A 20227-nucleotide genomic window follows, 5' to 3' on the forward strand; every position below is an offset into this window, starting at 1 on the left:
ACTTCCTGGCAGATTAAAACTGTGTGCCGGAACGAGACTCGAACTCTGGATCTTTGCCTTTCGCGGGGAAGTGCTCTACCATATGAGCTACCCAAGCACACCCTCACAGCTTTACTTCCGCCAGTATCTCGTCTCCTACCTTTCAAATTTCACAGAACCTGACCTGCGAGGTGGTAGGAGACGAGATACTGACGGAAATGAAGCTGTGAGGACGGGACGTGAGTCGTGCTTGGGTAGCTCCGATGGTGGAGCACTTAACAGCGAAAGGCAAAGGTCCCGAATTCGAATCTTGGTCCGGCACAATTTTAATCTGCCAGGAAGTTTCATATCAGCGCACGCTCCGGTGCGAGCGAAAATTTCATTCTGGAAATGGATTTGTGTACATGCAATCCTGGACAGCCAACGATCACAAACTAAGTACATATACAGGAGGATACACTGATACACTGAATGGGACTAGCTTTTGTAAACTAAACAACGAATTACATGTAGATCTCACTGTGTCTGTAAACGAAACCGCAAAAGGCTTCGAAATCGATAGCATCTAAACAAGATAACTGTGTGGAAAATTGTAATGAAAATGACTTTTGTGTACCACCACAACGTAATTCAAAGCTGGTGAGTAGAAAGTGGAGAGGGAGCCAGTGCATCGTTAAGTCGGCCGAGATGGCGGCCACGGTGGGGTCACGTTCCGCGCATCAGCTGCAGCCGAGGCGGTATCTGTTGCTCATCGCGTTCAGAGCAGCGGCCGCATGCTACATGCGTATCTCGGACACGCCATCACTTCTGTAATTAGCGATACCGATCGCCTGCACCCAGAACAATAACAGCCGTGCAGTCGCTGTGGGTAACTGCGGAAGCAATAAGCGTGTATCTTTTTAGAGTGCCGCGTTTTATAAATGGTCGGAAATACGAACGACGTCGCTGAGAAATTGCTTTTTTTTAGCGTTGGTGGGGCCTGCTGCTGCTGCTGCTACATCGCCTTGGGTGATTCGGACTGACTAGCATCTTTTTTCGTATGACGGAATTGTTGATGTGACTTCTGCTCCCGACGCCTTCGAGCACTCCTTTACTGCGTGTTGTAAAACTGGTATGTACCATTCACTAGTCTCTGAACTGGTTGGGAACAGTGATTTATGTGCATCTCTTCACGAGTTCATAAGGTAATAAGCGATGTCTGTTTGGTTTTTTTTTTCACTGGGTACAAGATAGATTATTTTGCACAATTCATGTCCAACATCACTATGGCCTCTCACACACTACAAACGATATTTAATAGCAGGTGCTAAGAGAGACAGTTTCGCAAAAGAAGCGATTAACGCAACGGTTAACACAACGAAAGCGGCCTAAAATTCAACTAGTTTCACACGTCCGAATAAATCGGTATTCATTGACGCTGAAGATAGACCTTACGCTCCGTAGAGAAACACCAACGGCAGGAGCAAATGTCGTCTTCGAACGAGTATGGTGATGGTAAAAGGCGTGAAATTGCAAGAAAAAGAAAGGCCTTGAGAAATAGGCAACCAAGCAAGACACCTTAAAATACTTTGCATAACAACACTGTTCTTCTTCCTTCTGCCTGGACACCAGTAAAGTCTAATGGTGACATGTTCTGCTGCGAGTTTGTTGGATGGTAACTCATTCAAATGCTCTGAATATGGCTTTATAGCTGAAATATGGGTATGCAAGGGAAAAAAAACCATTGGAATTGCGACGGATCGCTGTGTTCATATCATTCCTTAAGCTGAATGACATATCGCTCCTGTGAAAATAACAGAACCGAATTTATTGCCCGTCCCGTTTCAGGCCCAGCCCCAGCTCGTACTGCCTCTGTAATGACTATGTCGACGAAGCGTCCTTTTTCTTTTCAAGCTATGCACCTAAAAATGTAATTGCTCTAAAGTTATCGAGAATCGCGCGAATCCCTATCGAATATAATGTTGTTTTTGTTTGTTACTCAAACACATTTCATGGTTTGCGTTTTTGCTTTACTCTTATTCTCAAACACTTCACTTATTTCTGTCGTGACTCTTAACGTGGCCTTAAAATTTTAGTCTGGCTCTTGGGGGTAAGTACCATTTAATCTTACTGCCGTTTCTTAGTCTGATTGTGATATGCGGATTTCTTTCCCATGATTTACCATACAGCCAACCTCATTGCTACTTTGAATTCTCTCAGAAATATTAAGGGCGCAGCCTGCAGCTGAAAATATGAAGACTCGAAAATCGACGTCGACACGTCCTCATCAGCAAACATGCCCTAATCTGTATATAAGATTTACGAGACACTCTGAGCAGCCCTCTTAGATTGTTTGCAGAGGAGGCTGTCATTTACCAACGAGTAAAGTCATCAGAAGATGAAAAGCAATTGCAAAATGACTAGGACACGATATCTGCATAGTGCGAAAAGTAGCAATTATCTGTCAGTAAGAAAATGTGTGAAGTCATCCACAAGGTCACAAAAAGAAATTCATTAAATTTTAGTTACACGATTAATGGGTGTAAATTCGACTAAATATCTTGGAATTACAATTACGAACAACTTAAATTGGAAGGAACATACCGGAAATGTTGTGGGGAAGGCAAACTAAAGACTGCGTTTTATTGGCAGAACACACAGAAAATGAAACAGGTCTACTAGAGAAACTGTCTGTATTACGCTTGTTCGTCCACTGCTAGAGTATTGCCGTGCGATATGGGATCATTACCTAACAGTATTGACGGATGGCATCAAAAAAGTCCAAATAATGGCAGCTCGTTTTGTATTATCGAGAAATAAGGGAGAGAGTGTCACAGGTATAATGAGCAAGTAGGGGTGGCAATCGTTAAAATGGTTCAGATGGCTCTGAGCACTATGGGACTTAACATCTTGTAACCTCCCCCTCACTTACCGACCTTAATGACAGTGAAAAATTAAACTGCGTGTACCTAATGAAAATTTGGGAAAAGCAATCGTCACCGAAGTTAATCTGTCGGTAAAGAGAGAGGAAAGGGTTACATCTAAATGAAAGGAAAAATGCAAATGAAACTGGTGGAAATTAATTTTGAAAAGAGGTAAAGTTAATAAAGAAAGTAAATGTGCGGCCGTTACGTTAACAATTAACTAGCGGTAATTAGATATTTGAGATTTGGGGGAAATTACGGTCGCCAGTCCTAAGGACAATTACTATAGTAACTGAAAAAGATAGGTTATTACACATATAATTAGCACTAGAAGCGTGGCAACTGAAGGTTGACACGTGTAGTGTGAAAACTGAAAGTTTGTCAGAAGTAATAAATTTCGCTACACTCTGACTTAATTTAGCAAAAGAATTAATAAAACCGGAAAATCGAAAGTTAATTTAGTGACTGAAGTTAATAGTGAGCTTTCTTTCTGAAGCACATCGAAATTCAGTAAAATACGGTTAGTCTTGGACTACCTCAACAAGCATTTCAAAAGCTACTTGAATCTACGCAATTTAGAAATAAGAGATTTAACTTTGAACTTGAATTAAATGATTCTGAACAATTAACAATAGTAAAATTTAGTACGTACCAAGCTGAGCTGCAGTCACAGGTAAGCTAAAATACGGTAACAAAACTCGCACTCTTAATTTGTGCTTGTGTAATCTAAATATTGTAGCCAGCTATGAATACCTTAACTGAACTTTGAAATTAAAGTAGTGAAGTGGAATGATGCGGCGTTTGAATTTCAACGACACTCGGGTTCATTCCGGAAAAGGAAGGGACCCTGCTTGGTAATGCAATTGGGACAATGAGCAACAAAGGTTCATGCTACATTGCTGTAATTTAGTTATGAAAATGGAACAGTTTGAAAAGCTGAGGTCTGCCATACAGTTCTAAAACTTTACGTGCTTCCAGTCTTCCTTGTTGGTTGATTGAAGGTTTGCAGCCGTCGATCGAGGAGGTGGCGACAGTCACTCATTGTCGGCCGTCGCTGTTGCAGAAGTTGGATGTTGGCGGGCCTTCTTCTCGACACGGTCACCAGGCGAAACGGGCTCTTGATGTACGCCAGCTAATGCTTCCCGTCCGCGACACCGTGTCAGAAACTATCATAGCAAGTCGAGCGCAATTACATGCTGCCCAACCCCAAAAGCGCGGCAACTCGCGGGAGCGTCACACAACACACCTGCTCCACTGCACCACCCCAGCCAGATTCCCCCTCTGCCCGCGCTCCACGTGACAGAGTTAACACTACCAAAGATCCTAAACACTTTGGTTCTCCACACGACCTATCGATGTATTCGTTCGACAGCATAGTTTTCCCTAGGCCAGACCCAGAGTATAAATACAAATAATATTCACAAAACAAACCAATTATACATCGACATAAATACATATATATACAAATAGTAAAACAATTACAATATACAAAGACACAGAAATGATATATCTTCAGGTAACAAAATAAGGAAAAAAAATTTCAGTCCAATAGATGGAAATAGGATATGCATTTCCGGCGTTACAATCTGAGGTCATCAGTCCTCTAGAACTCAGAACTACTTAAACCTAACTAACCTAAGGACATCACACACATCCATGCCCGAGGCAGGATTCGAACCTGCGACCATAGCGGTCGCGCGTTCCAGACTGAAGCGCCTAGAACCGCTCGGTCACAGAGGCCGGCGGCAATCGTTAAAACACAGGCTTTTTGCACTGCGGCGAGAAATTTTCACGAATGCGAAAATATTTTACTGCCGCCAACACATCCTAGGGAGAAATGGTCGCCATAATAAAAATAAGAGAAATCAGATGTCGTACGGAAAGATTAAAGTATTCTTTTTTTCCCACGCGCTTTTAGAGAGTGGAACGGTAGAGAAATAAGCTGTAGGTGGATCGAAGAACTCTCTGCCAGGCACTTAGGTGTGAACTGTAGAATAGTGATGTAGATGTAGGTATCCGGTTTCCTTAACAAATTCTCTGCCTAGGATATGGAAGCCTCGCCGTTATCAGTGAAAAAATTTAAGATTGCAGCAGCGTTTCGGCGTCGCGCCACCTAGGCGGGGGAAGCACTTGTAGTGGCTGCTGCGGTGTTTCGCCACGTGACTTCGATAATAGCCGGGCAGCGGAGCGGCGTCACGTGCCGAGATTAGCCTCCTGCGGCTGCCGCGGTCGTCCCATCCTTCCTGTTTGTCAGTCCCGCCGCACGGGCAGGAAGGGACAGCAGACTTCCTCGCGGCCCGCTTTCCTGCTATTTGCCACTATACTGCAACTCGCGTGCGGGTAATCCCGCACCTACAGCAGCTACTGGCAGCAATACCTGCCAATACGCGGCCCTTAGCGCACCAGAGAAAGGTATCGAAAGGAGTGCCCCCAGAGAAGGTTGATACGACTGCTCTTGGTCTCTGTTTACACAAACGATAAGTTGGATAGGGTAAATTCTGACATGGAGAACACGGCAAGTGCCATAACCCGATTTCAAAAATGTGTTCAAATGTGTGTGTGAATTTCTAAGGGACCAAACTGCTGAGGTCATCGGTCCCTAGACTTACACACTACTTAAATTAACTTACGCTAAGAAACACACACACACACACACACACACACACACACACACACACACACACACATTCCCGAGGGAGGACTCAAACCTCCGGCGGGAGGGGCCGCGCGATCCGTGCATGGCGCCTTTAACCGCGCGGCCACTCCGCTCGGCTAACCCAATTTGCCAGAAACTTCTCTCAGTGTAAAAGGATTCACAATAAACGGACACGCGTCTCTGCTTATCCGTAGCTACCTGACCGTTTCTGAGAAAAGGATGGTCAAAGTTTTAGATGTGTTTTACACGTCTTTTAGCGAGGGAAAAACTCTGCCGGAATGGTGACTCAGTGGCTAACGTCTCTGCCTCTCACAACCGCACCCCGAGTTCGAAACTCGATTATTGGTTTTATTTATTTGTCTACCCATGTCAGCTGAAAGTTACTGAACAAATGTTTCATATCAGTTTAGGGGATATAAGGGCGCTATATTAATTATGAGATTACGACTGAGGTTCACTAGAAGAGTCACATATTTATTACATAATGTGTGTATGGTATTTTCAGGAGTAACAATCTTTTTTAAATTCTCGTATTCTTATACTTCATTCTTACGCTAATTTTTATATTTATTCTTATAATTTATTCATGTGTTTATTCTTCAGGCAGGTTTCGTGCATTTCCTTAGGTGATACCGATTGCAGAAACATTGGAAAGTTGGAAATTCCGAACTACGCGAGCATCACGCGATGGCAGGTCTGTCACAGTGGCATTTTTTCGTATTAATATTCCTCGCGAAAGAAACGTCTTTAACAGCGCTGAAGATTTCATCCGTTGGCAATAATTTCGCGGCAAACCACGTATAACGGAATACTTTCCTGAAAACTGATTATGAATTAAGATACTAGACTCTTGTGTCCTCTAGTAACTAGAGGAATCTCACTGAACACTATTTAAAATAATTTTCTGATTCATTTATTGGTTTTATTTTTTTAAATTGATTCATCAGCACTACAACTAGCAGACATATAGGGACAACGTTATTTCAATATACGCTGGAAAAAAATCGTGTAATTTATACTTTGGAAAAATTCATGTAATTATATTCTACGGACATGGGTTGATAAATGTATCACATTGGAACAAATTTAACTACATCAAAATTTTTACAAACAGGCGTAGCGAGCGGGAGAATATGAAAATCTCGCGCGTGATTTCTTAAAAAACAGATATAACAATGCGGGTTGCATAAAATGACATCGGTAGGGGCAGCTAAATCACCCTCTAAGGGAATGCGTTAGGTTTAGAACCATCGAACATCAAAATAAGATCCGTGTATTGAGCACTATAACTTTCTATTTTATTATTAACCTAAGAGCATACGCTGTTTGTAACAAGAAGCAGAAACATGACTAGATAAGAGATTCATACAGAGGTTGGTCAGAAATAGGTAGACACCTCGAGAAAATCATGCTTGAACATAAATGCAGATGCTAGCCAAGTCTGCGGGTTGCGCTGTTGTATTTGACCTCGGATGGCACCTGTGCGATGTCGTCAACACGTTGCATGTGTCAGTAGTGGTCAGAACAGTCACTGTGTATTTGCGAGTGCATTACGACGGTGCAGAGTGAATTCGAACGTGGGCAAAATGTTGGTACTGTTGTCGTAGGTCCTTCCGTAACCAAGGTAGCCGTAGTGTTGGCGTTTCAGAGGGCACCATATTGAATATTTACACCACATACAGTCAAAACGGGAAAATATTATCCACTGACAATACGGACAAAACTGAGTGAACGTGACAGACAATCGTCGAAAAGGATTGTGACGAAAAGTACGAGGACGACAGCTGAAAAAATCAGCGCGGAACTGTATGTCGCACTCGTGAACCCTGTCAGCACCAAAACAACCCGAAGGGGTCTGTATAAGCAGCAAATTGCACGGCGAGCTGTAACTACAAAAGCAGCCATCGGTTATGCAAACGGCCGTAACAGGAAAATGTGACGCCGAAGCCAAAACTCTGGAATAGGGATCAATGATTCACTAAGTCTTGTTGTGCACTTTTTCCAACTTTCGGCCGAGTTTACGTTCCAAGAGCGCAATATGGCGAGGGTTCGGCGATGATTTGGACAGTCACGTCGTGCTGTCAAGGAGTATGCGACATTTTGGCTGATCAGGATCATCCCATGGTATGTGTTTGCTCCTCAGTGGTGATGCTGCGCTTCAAGATTAGGCCCCTGTTCACAATGATCACTTCGCCTAGCTGTGGTTTTGTGAGCACAAGGATGAATTACCGCATGTCCCCTGGCCACCAGTCACCAGGCCTCAGTGTAATTGAGTCTTTGTGGTCTACTTTGTAGAGAAGGGTACGCGATCTAGATCCACCTCCACCATCGTTACATGAACTTGCTAGTATTTTGCGGGAAGAACAGTGTAAGATCCCTTTAAAACTATGCAGAACTTGTATTTATCCATTCCCATACCGTATTGCAACTTGTTTGGGACTGAGTCTTTTGCATACGTAAATGTCGAGCTGCAGGAGAGAGAGAGAGAGAGAGAGAGAGAGAGAGAGAGAGAGAGAGAGAGAAGCGCTCAGAGCGAATGTGCGTCGCGTGTTGCCCGGCAACCCCGGAAGCTGGGCAGGCTCGGACTGCTGCTGGCCCTCTTGTAAGCGATGTCCGCCCGCATTCCGAGATAGCGCACAATGGCCGGCGCGATGCCATCTCACTGCCGCTGGCCGTGGGCGCTAATTGTGGCCCGTGGGAAGCGCGCGCCCTGCCCACGTGCGGCCACCTGTGGTTCGGGGCCGGGGAATCCCCGGCGTCCTCCCACTGTCACCGCCACTGAGCCGATCAATTGTCAATATCAATTAAATCTCCAACAGCCGTGTAACTACGATGTTATTTATATATACTACGTCATCTACGAGGACTTGTGAAACGGTTTCAGTTCACGAAATCCAGGGTTACGGCATTATCGTTTATTTTGAGAGATGCATATGGGGTCTGAAGATGGCATGTGGTTGTCATTAAAATAAAATAACATCTTAGTTACACAGCTGTTGGAGAATTGCATTGATACTGACAATTACTTAATCAGCTGGTGTCCCCTGTCCATGATGGATCAATAGAGACTGAGCTGTCACGTCCAGTACGATTTTTAATAATTTTCTATATAGGATGGAGAAAATCAACCCGATGATAAGGTCAGAACAGGATACGGAACGTAGAATCGAGCTAAAGTTTCCAAATAACCACCGGTTGGAAGCGCACCGTTGTGACTAGCCAAAAAACGGCAGCTAATGAACAAGTAGTGGGCGAAAGTTTGGAAGGAAGGAAGGAGGGAAGGGTAGAAGGAAGATTGGGGTTTAACGCCCCTTGGACATAGAGGCCATTGTCGACCAGCTCGGGTTGTCTGAAGGATGGGGAAGGAAATCAGCCGTACTCTTTGAAAGCAACCATCCGGGATTTTGCCTGCAGCGATTTAGAAAAATCGTGCAAAAGCTGAAATTGGATGGTCGGACGAGAATATGCACTGCTGTCCACCCGAAAGCGAGTCCAGTGTGATAACCGCTGGCGGAAGTTTTAGTGGCAAGCGAACGTGTTCGGGTGTGTCTAGCAGTCAAGGTGTGTCCGATTATGCTGCTGATGCTGCTGCTGCTGCTATTTTTCCGACGTCAGTTTTGTAGCGGCAGAGGAGGCAGGAAGTTCGAAACACTCTCTCTTAGTTCACATTTGATGATAACCTACTTGTCAGAACAAAAGTTCTGGAACTTCTTGATCTGATGGTTATATCGTAATTAACCCCAACCCACGAACAACTTACACTGAACGGGAAGTGGACACAACTCTCCCTATTTAATAAAACCAAATCGTAGTAATAGGCTCCAAGTCGACCGAGTGCAGTGCCCGTTGCTGTAATAAAATAGTAAATACATTATCCTTGTACTAGGCCACTGTGGACAAGGACAACGTCGACACTATGAAGTTAACCAATTGGGGATACAACAGGCTATATTTACATTACTTACTTACTTAACCATGAAAATTTGTAGGGCAAGTTGAAAGATCTTGAGATTTAAGTGAAACATGCGTATAATAGTTGATTTGATCTGTAATTTTCATGAAATAACAAACTGACGGGGAGTAAAGTCATCTGAATATTCAATTAAACTGTCCAAGAAAGACGGTAACACTGTCGCAGGTACCAAAATTTACCTGAAAGATTGCATGGAGGGTAAAGCACCAAGATCCTTATCTGTGGAGTTCCCGAATTCAAATTTGAAGACCTTAAATTTACGGTTTCAAATAAAAAAAAATAGCTATACAAGTTGCGTTTTAGAAACACACAAGTAAGCGGCTTAGAATTCGGATCGCGAACTTACTTCCCTCAAGAAAAGAAAAATGTGCCGAACAACACCAGATCGCCGCTAGGACGCAGTCTTTCAAAAATACTTCTCCAGACGGTAGCTGACCGCCGATTGAATCTAACCTACGTTACGTTCTCCTTCCCCCTGCGGCGGGAGGTGGGGGAGGAGGCGACGGGATATGGGTGGACTGCACTGATAAAAGATATTAGCTGCAACAAGTTTGTTTAAAAGCAACACTTTCGTGCGCTGTTTGCCTGTTGTTTTGTGGCCGCAATCAAAGAACGGGGCATTACCTGTGTTATCTACACAATTTTGTTAGATTCCACGTCTCCTACCCTGCTCCAGTGATGTAAAGAGATTGTTCTTGTCAGCTCTACATTTTCTGACATTCCTTGCTCACTCTTAAGATCCTAACAGCAAATCTCTGAATTTGTTCGATGTCTCCAGTCACCTCTGCTTCATTGGGAAACCAAACGCTGCAACAGCACTCTAGAATTAACAATTACTGAAAATCAATACACCCGTATTACTACAAATGTATTGTGTCACGGTCGAATTCATTCGTGGAACATCATCAGGTTGCCAAATTGTGTCAGTATCATGATATTAATGACCTGGTTGTCGTAGTTAGCGTTAGAGACAAATTTGGTAACAGTGATGATAAACATTCTGCCGATCACCTGCCAGGAGTATAGCGAACACGCAAAGCACTAGACTTTCTCTAGACAGTGTTTATAAAGCTACACATGACAACCACACCATTTAGGCTGAGGTGAAAAGTCATGGGTAGCGATGTGAACATACACAGATGGTGCTAGTTTCGCATACAAAAGGTATAAAAGGGCAGTGCATTGTCGGAATGTCATTTGTTCTCCGGTGATTCATGTGGAAAGGTTACCGACGTGATTATGGCTGCACAATGGGAATTAACAACTCTGAACGCCGAACGGTAGTTGGAGCTAGACGCATGGGCCATTCCATTTCGAAAATCGTTAGTGAATTCCGTATTTTGAGAGCCGCAGTGTCAAGTGTGTGCCGAGAATACCACAAGTCAGGCATTGCCTCTCACCACGGACAATACTGTGGCTGACGGCCTTCACTTAACAACCGAAAGCAGCGGCGTTTGCGTAGTTATCAGTGTTAACAGATAAGCAGCACCGCGTGCAACAACAGCAGAGGTCAGTGTGGAATGTTCCACGAACGTGTCCTGTAGGACAGTGCGGCGAAATTTGAGGCTATGGCAGCAGACGACTGACGCGAAAGCCTTTAACAGCAGACATCGCCGGCAGTGCTCTCCTGGGCTCGGTTCGACCTTAGACGACTGGAAAACCGTGGCCTGGTCAAATGATTCCCGATTTAAGTTGGTAAGAGCTGATGGTTGGGTTCGAATGTAGCGCAGACCCCACAAAGCCATATGTCCAACTCGTCAACAAGGCACAGTGCGAGCTGGTGGTAGCTCCATAATGGTACATGGAATGGACAGGATCCTCGGTTATGTTCGCCTACTTGGAGAGCATTTGCGAGCATTCATTAACTATATATTCCCAAACAACGATTTGATTGTTACGAATGACAACGGGGCGTGTGAGCGGGCCACAAGTTTTCGCAATTTGTTTGAACATATTTTGGACACTGCGAGTGAATCATTTGGCCACCCTGATCGCCCGACATGAATCCCATCGAATATTTATGGGACGTAATAAAGAGGTCGTTCGTGCACAAAATCCTGCACCGGCTATACCTTCACAGTTATGTACTGCTATAGAGACAGCATGGCTCAATATTTATGCGGGGACTTCAAACTACTTTTCGAATCCATGCCACGTCGAGTTGCTGCACAGAAAAGGAAGGTTCGTCATATATTAGCAGGTATCCCATGATTTTTCTCACCTCAGTGTATATCACGATACTGGCACAAGTGTGCAACATTCCGCAACGTGTTGGTGTTGGTCTAAGAACGAAACCGGTCTAGGCACGGGAAATTGTGCTTCTTTTTTACACTGCTGTTATGGTCTTTGGAGTAAAATTTAGTCACTTGATGTTCTGCAATTCAACTTTATTTCAGAATTTCAAAGGAGGTAGAGAGCTTCAGATACACGGTGTGGCGTCATGCACAAGTACCAGCATAGGAGTACATCTGGATCTTGATATTTGCACATGACGCGCCATACCATTTGTATTTAGCTCCCTTCCTCTTTGATATTCCGAATTTGAGTTTACTGGAAACGCGCCAGTAAAGATTCTAAACATCAAGTAACTAAATGTTTCTCCAGCGACCATAACAGCAAAAAAAAAAAGCTCCATATCTATAAAATGTTCGCTTGCTTCTTCCGTGAATATATGTATGTCACATCTCAAAACCAGGAAATGGTGTAATAACAGAGCTGTGAAGTTTCTCATAAATCGTTAATATCAGTGTCATTCACATGTGATGCTCAACGTGACCAAGATAATTCTAAAACTTGCTGCACTGCACCTTGGTAGAAACCTCCCAACAAATTTAAGACTTCGATTCTCTTCCCTAATACTGATTGGGTAACATGTGTGCATAAAAAAACCTACGTCAGTATCACAAATTTTCTTTACTGATTGCCTGTTTCGGTTGATTACCGAGCCATGTTCAGATCAAGATAAAATGTTGTTCAGTGTGTGAACTCATTACACATCGTCGCATTTTTTAGAGGTAAGTCGCCGTAGTAAAATGAAAAATTCTTAAGTGAAAATTTTAATTGGTTATGTAAACTGACAGTGATACTCACTAATAAAATGCTGTTACAATGCCCATTTTGCCACACATCCACTCATGGACGATGCAACTATCATTGCTGTTGATAGTTTGTACATGTGTGTGGCAAAATAGACACTGTAACGATATTTGATTAGTGATTAACGTTATCAGTTTACATAAACAACTACAGCTTCCACTTAGGATTTTTTATTTAACTAGTGCGCCTTAGCTCTGATGAAAAATACGACGATGTGCAATGGGTGTCACACAATGATCATTTTAGATTGATCTGAAAATGGCTCGGTAGTGAACCCAAACCGGTAATCAGTAAAGAAAATCTGCGATCTTGACATAAGATTTTTATCCACACATGTTTTAAATCATCCTATCGCCCATCTCCCCCCATTGTCAAAGAATAACATGATTAGATTATGTCGGCACGATTCTAGACATACGTAAACCCTTATAGTGATGGCCTTGTAATGATAAAAGTAACACACTGTATGCGGCTGGTCCCGGCGAAGGTTCGAGCCCTCCCTCGGGCATGGGTGTGTGTGTGTTTGTCCTTAGGATTATTTAGTTTAAGTGGTGTGTAAGCTTAGAGACTGATGACCTTAGCAGTTGAAGTCCCATAAGATTTCACACACACTTAAACACACTGTATGATTCTTCCAGGGCAAATAAGAGTTGAGCATCTTTCAGAGTGAGCAATTTGTGGAACAATGTGAAGTGCCTGAAGTTAGAGAGCCAATATAACAGGGAGGTACGTCACTTCGTCAATTACCGACCACTTGCCGATAATCTGCAGACTTGAGCATTACTCAGCTGCCGACTACGTATCCATGACTACCGCGTTTACCTTAATGCCGTTAAGTTGCTTTCTCACCAAGCTGAAGACATTCGAGCGAGACAGAGTGAGGTTGCTGGATGTAGTTCCGGTGGATTCGGACGTGAAGCGCAAGCACGGACGAATCCATTGGTCACACATCATAAAGAATCGGCAGTCCGGCCGCGAGGCACCCAGAGGCGTGCATTCAGCTCGGCCCACAAAGGCCGCCCCACAATGGCTCTGCTCCTCCCACGCCGGCCAGCACCCAGCGGCAGGTGGCGGCGGCAGAGCCGGAGGCGGGTGGCCGCGCTGCGTGCCTCGTGGAACACGGCCGCTCACCGCGCTGCCCCCGTAGCGACCGCACAGAGTTACTACTTGCTGCAGACGGCACAAGTGATGTGGTTAAACCTTCCAGGGAGAAAGTCAACAACCACGTTTTCGAAGAAGGTGCTTCGCTAAATTTTGTAAAAGAAAGGCGCAGTAGGTTCAGTACAGCGAATCTCATACATCGAATCATTCCGTGGCAAAGTTACTGTGTCAATTTCAGGTAAGAGACCCCGGTACGGAAACTACCGAGTCGAAAGTTACATGCGAAAATCGTTCTGACGTCTCTAACAGTGGAATACATTGCATTGTTTTTGCTAAGGTTGTAGAGTAGTCATGTTTCAGAGATGGTAGTAGGAACCTAAACAATAAAAAAGTCCGGTAAACATTGGCTCTCAAAAGCAAACCTTAAGCGCTGTGAGCATTTGTTCGTCTTCGCTTATTGGGAATAAACAGCTCTTCTACTGCATTTTAGACCCCATGTTTACCAGACTTTTCTTCTTGCTTCTGTCCATACTACAACCTCTGAAAGTTGCGTACTCTACAATCTTAGCAAGAACACAAACGGTATATGATTCTACTTTCAGATGTGTCAGGATGGTTTTCCCTTACAACTTTCGACTCGCTCGTTTTTGGATTAGAATCCCTTACCTCAAAATGATACATTTACCCTCCTCCATCATCACTGAAAGCTTCTAACATAATCACGGAATCATCCCGTATAAAAACGAGTTTTTGTCTTTTCCTCTTTCTAAGTATTATTACAATCTGTTAGTTGGCTAGCAGTACGAGCCCCTGACTATTACTCCATTGCACGAAAGCCGCACATCAATAGGACTTTCCGAACCTGCGTATTTGCAGTTAAAGGTTTAGGTGATTCACACAGGATATTAGAAAAATGGATGTACTTGTATGTATGTATGTATGGATGTATGTATATTCGTTCCACATCTCCTCCTAAACCACTGGATCGATTTCAGCCAGACTTCATGCAAACATAAATAACTGCCTGGAAATCATCGCCACGGGCCTAAGAAGCACCTACGTATCAAAGTGGCGGGGGTGAAAAAGCAGAGTAGCCCACGACGTGCAAATACCCATACTTCATTCAACAAATTAATGAACGAAGAAAAGTTTATCACTTACTGTATTTTCGCTTTTTGTGAAGTACAACTGACGCCTGCAGCATGGCTTTCTAATTCATTATTAGCTTACTAATAACTCTGTTCACATCACATTTTGCAGACAGTAGTAACATACACAACTGAAAGTACCAGCAAAATTATGTGGTTCAAATGGCTCTGAGCACTGGGACTTAACATCTGTGGTCATCAGTCCCCTAGAACGTAGAACTACTTAAACCTAACTAACCTAAGGACATCACACACATCCATGCCCGAGGCAGGATTCGAACCTGCGACCGTAGCGGTCGCGCTGTTCCAGACTGAAGCGCCTAGAACCCCTCGGCCACACTGGCCGGCAGCAAAATTATACTACTGTACGACATGTAGTTCAGGAGATAAGACATCATAAACATTACGCTGCGTCAAAATGAAACTTCAGGGCGATATTCACTGTAGATACAGGTGAAACATGTATAAAAATTATTGCGAAATATGCTGAAGAGCCAAAGAAACAGGTACACCTGCGTAATATCGCTTAGTGCCTCAGCGAGCACGCAGAGGTGCCGAAACACGACGTGGCATGGACTGGACTTAATGTCTGAAGTAGTGCTAAAGCGAATTAAAACCATGAATCCTGCAGCGCTCTCCATAAATCTGTAAGAGTGCAAGGGGGTGGAGATCTCTTCTGAACAGCACGTTGCAAGTCTTCCCAGATATACTCAATAACTGTCAGTTTGGTGGCCAGCGGAAGTGTTTAAACTCAGAAGAGCGTTCCTGGACCCACTCTGTAGCAATTCTGGACGTATCAGTCCAATGTCGGTGTTGACGGTCCCAGGCGACGCGTAAAGCCTTGTGCCATGCAGTCATCAAGGTTATATCACTGGGCCGTCGGCTCCAAAAGTCCATATCGATGATGTTTCGTTGAATGGTTCGCGCGCTGACGCTTCCTGAAGGCTCATCATTGAAATCTCCATCAATCTGCGGAAGGGTTGCATTTCTGCCACGTTGAACGATTCTCTTTCAGTAGTCGTTGGTCCCATTCTTGCAGCACGTTTTTCCGGCCACAGCGATATCGGAGATTTGATGCTTTACCAGATTCGTGATATTCGCGGTACACTAGTGAGGAAAATCCTCACTTCATCTCACCGACCATAAAATCACGTTCAAACTCTCTTAAATCTTGATAACGTGCCATACAGTAGCAGTAACCGATCTAACAAATGCGCCAGACATTTGTTGTTTTATATAGACGTTTCCGGCAGCAGCGCCGTATTCTGCCTGTTTACGTACCTCTGTAACTGAATACGCATGCCTATACCACTTCCTTTGGTGCTTCAGTACATGTGAAATATATCTGACATGTGCGTACACGGCCAAATCCACGGGTGAAAACTTCAATCTAAGCCCCTGGAACGATTTGAGTCAAATTTGGTACACATATTAGTTACAATAAGGGGAAAAAATACTGTGGCAGTAAGAACCACCAGCCTCCTATTGGGGTGAACGTTGAGGTTTAAGGAGCGAGGAGGAGATGGGCAGGGGAGGGGGGGAGCAGATTGGCAGAGGCCGGAGGACCATATTGACAGAGAGAGTGGGTGAGGGAAGAGATTGACAGACATAGACGGGGGGGAGAGCAGATGGACTGGGATAATTACATAATCGGGCAACGCCGAGTATTCAGCTAGCGTAATATATAATAATGCTCATCTTCTATGCTTTCCTGTATCATTCATCAGTTTGTGATGAAACATAGGTGAGTTGTTGTGCGCAACACTGCGAAGGTTTCTCTGCAGATAAGAACAACTTACCACCCATCTTAGTGGAGGGGCGAAAAGAGGGTGACATGGTAGCATAACTCAGCAACATCTGGACTAAAATCAACCAAATTTTGTATACACATGGCCCATTATTAGTAAAAAAATCTACTATGGGGTTAGTATACACCCTTACCAGCCCAAGGGGTGAGAAGCTGTGACATGGAAACACTATTCAATAGCAACTGATATTAGTATTGAATACATGCCATTTCTGTTCGCTTGGTTTATTGGTGACAATTCCGGTAAATTCCTACCCCTAGCAACTGGGAAAGGTGTGGGTTGGGGATTGGGTCTGTATATATTTCTAAAGAATGAAGCAATTTCTACTAAATTTGGTACACCTATCACTAAAAAAATTATGACCGGAAAAGACCTCTAGCAATCCTAAGCTGAGGGTAGGAATGAAACTGGTAACATAAAATCAGGAGCACATGAAGAAATGTCAGACATATTTGTTATGCACATACCTCATATCTATAAAAAAGATTTGTGGGAATAAGATACCACTATTACCCCAAGGGCTGGGGATGGGAACGGGTGGAACGTAAAAATGTTCGAAAATGACATTATGGTGTGGGGTTATAAAAATAGAAGACGAGGGTTAAACAAAAGCTTAACTTCTTTCAGTATATGTGAATACAGCACATTATCATTTAACATGGGAAACAGCAGCCCGGAAGGTTAAAATCGAATAAAAATGATTTTACAATACGAATGTGTGTGTGCTCAACCGTCCATATACGTCATTTACCTGCAAAACTCTACATTTGTGTACAGTAAGTATGTGAAGGTTAACTAATTTCGAAACTACGGAAGGACGAGTCTGAAGAAACAACACCGTGCAGCAGACAACAATGACCAGCAGATTCACAGTTGCCATCATTGGAAGAACTGCGATCTCAGTGCATCTTTTTTTTTTAAGTTAAAAATGAAGAGCAGCTGACTTCGTCTCTCAATTGACGGTACCTGCTCCGTTCACCACATCCGCCCACTACCATTCGACAATGATCTGACGATGGTCTAAAAGTAGACTGAAATCGGTCACCTTTCTAATAAAAGTCGTATGCGGTCAAGACTATCTTCATTTTTAACTTATAAAAAATGTCAGGTATGAGATGTTATTTGGATAACAGCGAAGTTGTCCTCGAAACAGTGTGAAGTTAACACACGCAGTAGAAAACTATAGAACACGAACACAGAGAGGAGTTAAACGACTATACGTCAGTCCCAATGGACAGAATAGGAGACAGCTGAAAAAAGGCACGTGGAAAAAAGGCTTAAAAGAACACTGTGCAGAAATGGAGATCCAAAACTAAAAATTAAATGGCCTTCGCCATATGGCTTCGCCGAATAAAAAGTAAAACACAGTCAACAGCCCGCGCGTCATTCGCCGGCTGATAAATCAGACGGCAAACCCAAGCTGGAACGTAAATTGTTAAAAAAAAGGTTATTCCAGCATTAAGTGACGAACAGTTAAGTTTGGGCGCAATACGTACAAAGTGGCGCGGTAGAGCCACTTAGCAGATGACGATGGCTAAAAAGGCAGTGCCAAATACGCAGCCGAGTGTTGTCATAAGCTCATATTTCATCTGTCACTGAAAGTGGAAATGTAGTTACAATGAACGCTAGGGAATGTAGTAGAACGGACATTTGACAAGTGTAGCATGGGGAGCTGCAGTGCAGTATAATATCAAAACCCACAGTGATCGCTTTATCCTGATCCTTACTAAGTGCTGTTCTCTTCCATTTTAATCTATTGAAACTCTAAATTTAATTTCCGATGAGGAATAAGGGAAGAACTTACTGCAACTTCTATTTTGGGGTATATGGCTCTGTAAGCAGTGCATTGATTGACGTACATTGTTTCAAGCAGATTTTTTAGTTTTTTAGGCCTAATGAAACATCTTTTGTAGCTGTTATGCTCTGCTGGTCATAAACTGTCTTTAGAATCGCTAAGCATCAAAAATCGATTATACACAAATGCAGAGTTCTACTCATAAATGACTTTGATTGTTGGCAGAACAGATACAGAGCCGTAATAAAAAAAAAGGTTTTAATTAGTTTTAGCCGTTCGAGTTGGGTTCTTCCCTTGGTAGATGGAAGTTTATTTTTCCTCTGCTTAATTCACCAGAATAAGTACCAGGATATTTTAAACTTAATTTTGAAGCTCTTATAGTTTCAAGTTTTCAAAAAATTGTCATTTCAAGTTCTTTCAGGCTAACAAATAGTATTGCTATTGTTCAGACGACAGAGACCTACTCCTCAAACGAAGGGGAGACTTAAGAGTTGTTAAGTACAACAGACAGCATGTAGGTTATTTACAAAAGAAGCTGAAACGAATAAGGAAAGAGTAATAGAAAGGTGAACCGAGAACACGGAAGTAGAAGTGAGAGAAGGTGTGCTACAATAAAAGAGGCTCTAATGCAGGCAGGCGTTGATGTAGAACTGAACAAAAAGTTCCTAAAAATGTACGTCTAGAGTACAACTTTGTATGAAAGTGAAACGTAGAACATGTGCAGTCTGGACAAGAACATAGTGAAACCATTTCAAACCTACTGTTGCGGAAGGATGTCAAAAAGTAAGTGGGCAAGCTACGTGAAGAAGTGTGAGGGAAAACTCTTACCACGATAACAGACACGATGAGGCACTTCTGCTCCAACAACCAGAAATAGCACTGGAACGACAAGTTAATAGGCAAAGTTTATAGTTCAGATAAAGATGAAAAACATTGTAGAAGGGAGGTAGAGATGGAGAAAAGCAGCGTAAGGTAGGAAGACGTGGAAGGCATGGAACCAGCCGAAAGGCTTAAGAACTAAAGCATTCACAACTACCTGAAAGGAATATTTCTCCAAAATAGTCCGCAGCTCGTGGTCGTGCGGTAGCATTCTCGCTTCCCACGCCCGGGTTCCCGGGTTCGATTCCCGGCGGGGTCAGGGATTTTCTCTGCCTCGTGATGACTGGGTGTTGTGTGATGTCCTTAGGTTAGTTAGGTTTAAGTAGTTGTAAGTTCTAGGGGACTGATGACCATAGATGTTAAGTCCCATAGTGCTCAGAGCCATTTGAACCATTTTTTGAACCATCACCAAAATAATCGTCGTTGGTGCTTTTCTAGTTGTGAGCAGACCGTCTGTACGCAATTTTATATGCCACGACTTGGTTCCGCCTGCTCTTATCCGACCGTGTTTTGCTCGGCGTCCCTAGCGAGAAATTACTGTGTTGACAAGCTCTCGTTACACACATGCACATCGGCACGCGCTGCTGCAATGATGATGTGCTAGCAGCCCGATCTTGTTAGAAGAAAAGAGCAGACCTCTGTCTCTCTCTGTGCGTGTGCGTGTGCGTGTGCGTGTGCGTGCGCGCGCGCGTGTGTGTGTGTGTGTGAGAGAGAGAGAGAGAGAGAGAGAGAGAGAGAGAGAGAGAGAGAGAGAGAGAGAAGCCTTACCAAAGATTCTGAAGCGCATCTTTTCGGATCCCACATTCCAGTGCAGTGAAGCAATGTCATCCAAGGTGTAGAGATGCCCCTAAACGAAGACAATAACTTAACACAGGCACATAGTTGGTAG

The 20227-nt window shown here is 43.6% G+C and overlaps 2 protein-coding genes across 2 annotated transcripts in view; both read left to right on the forward strand.

The window, feature by feature from the left end:
- The window catches only part of LOC126176231 (zinc finger protein 423 homolog), a 268751-nt gene that overhangs the window by 141825 nt on the left and 106699 nt on the right, over nucleotides 1–20227 (forward strand). The gene's annotated exons all lie outside the window — the stretch shown is intronic.
- The window catches only part of LOC126174848 (HEAT repeat-containing protein 3), a 649038-nt gene continuing 642596 nt past the window's right edge, over nucleotides 13786–20227 (forward strand). The window contains exon 1 of the mRNA XM_049921236.1: nucleotides 13786–13797. The gene's annotated coding sequence lies outside the window, so the exon portion shown is untranslated. The remainder of the gene's footprint in view (nucleotides 13798–20227) is intronic.

The sequence above is a fragment of the Schistocerca cancellata genome, chromosome 3, assembly GCF_023864275.1.
Source record: "Schistocerca cancellata isolate TAMUIC-IGC-003103 chromosome 3, iqSchCanc2.1, whole genome shotgun sequence".
Classification (NCBI taxonomy): domain Eukaryota; kingdom Metazoa; phylum Arthropoda; class Insecta; order Orthoptera; family Acrididae; genus Schistocerca; species Schistocerca cancellata.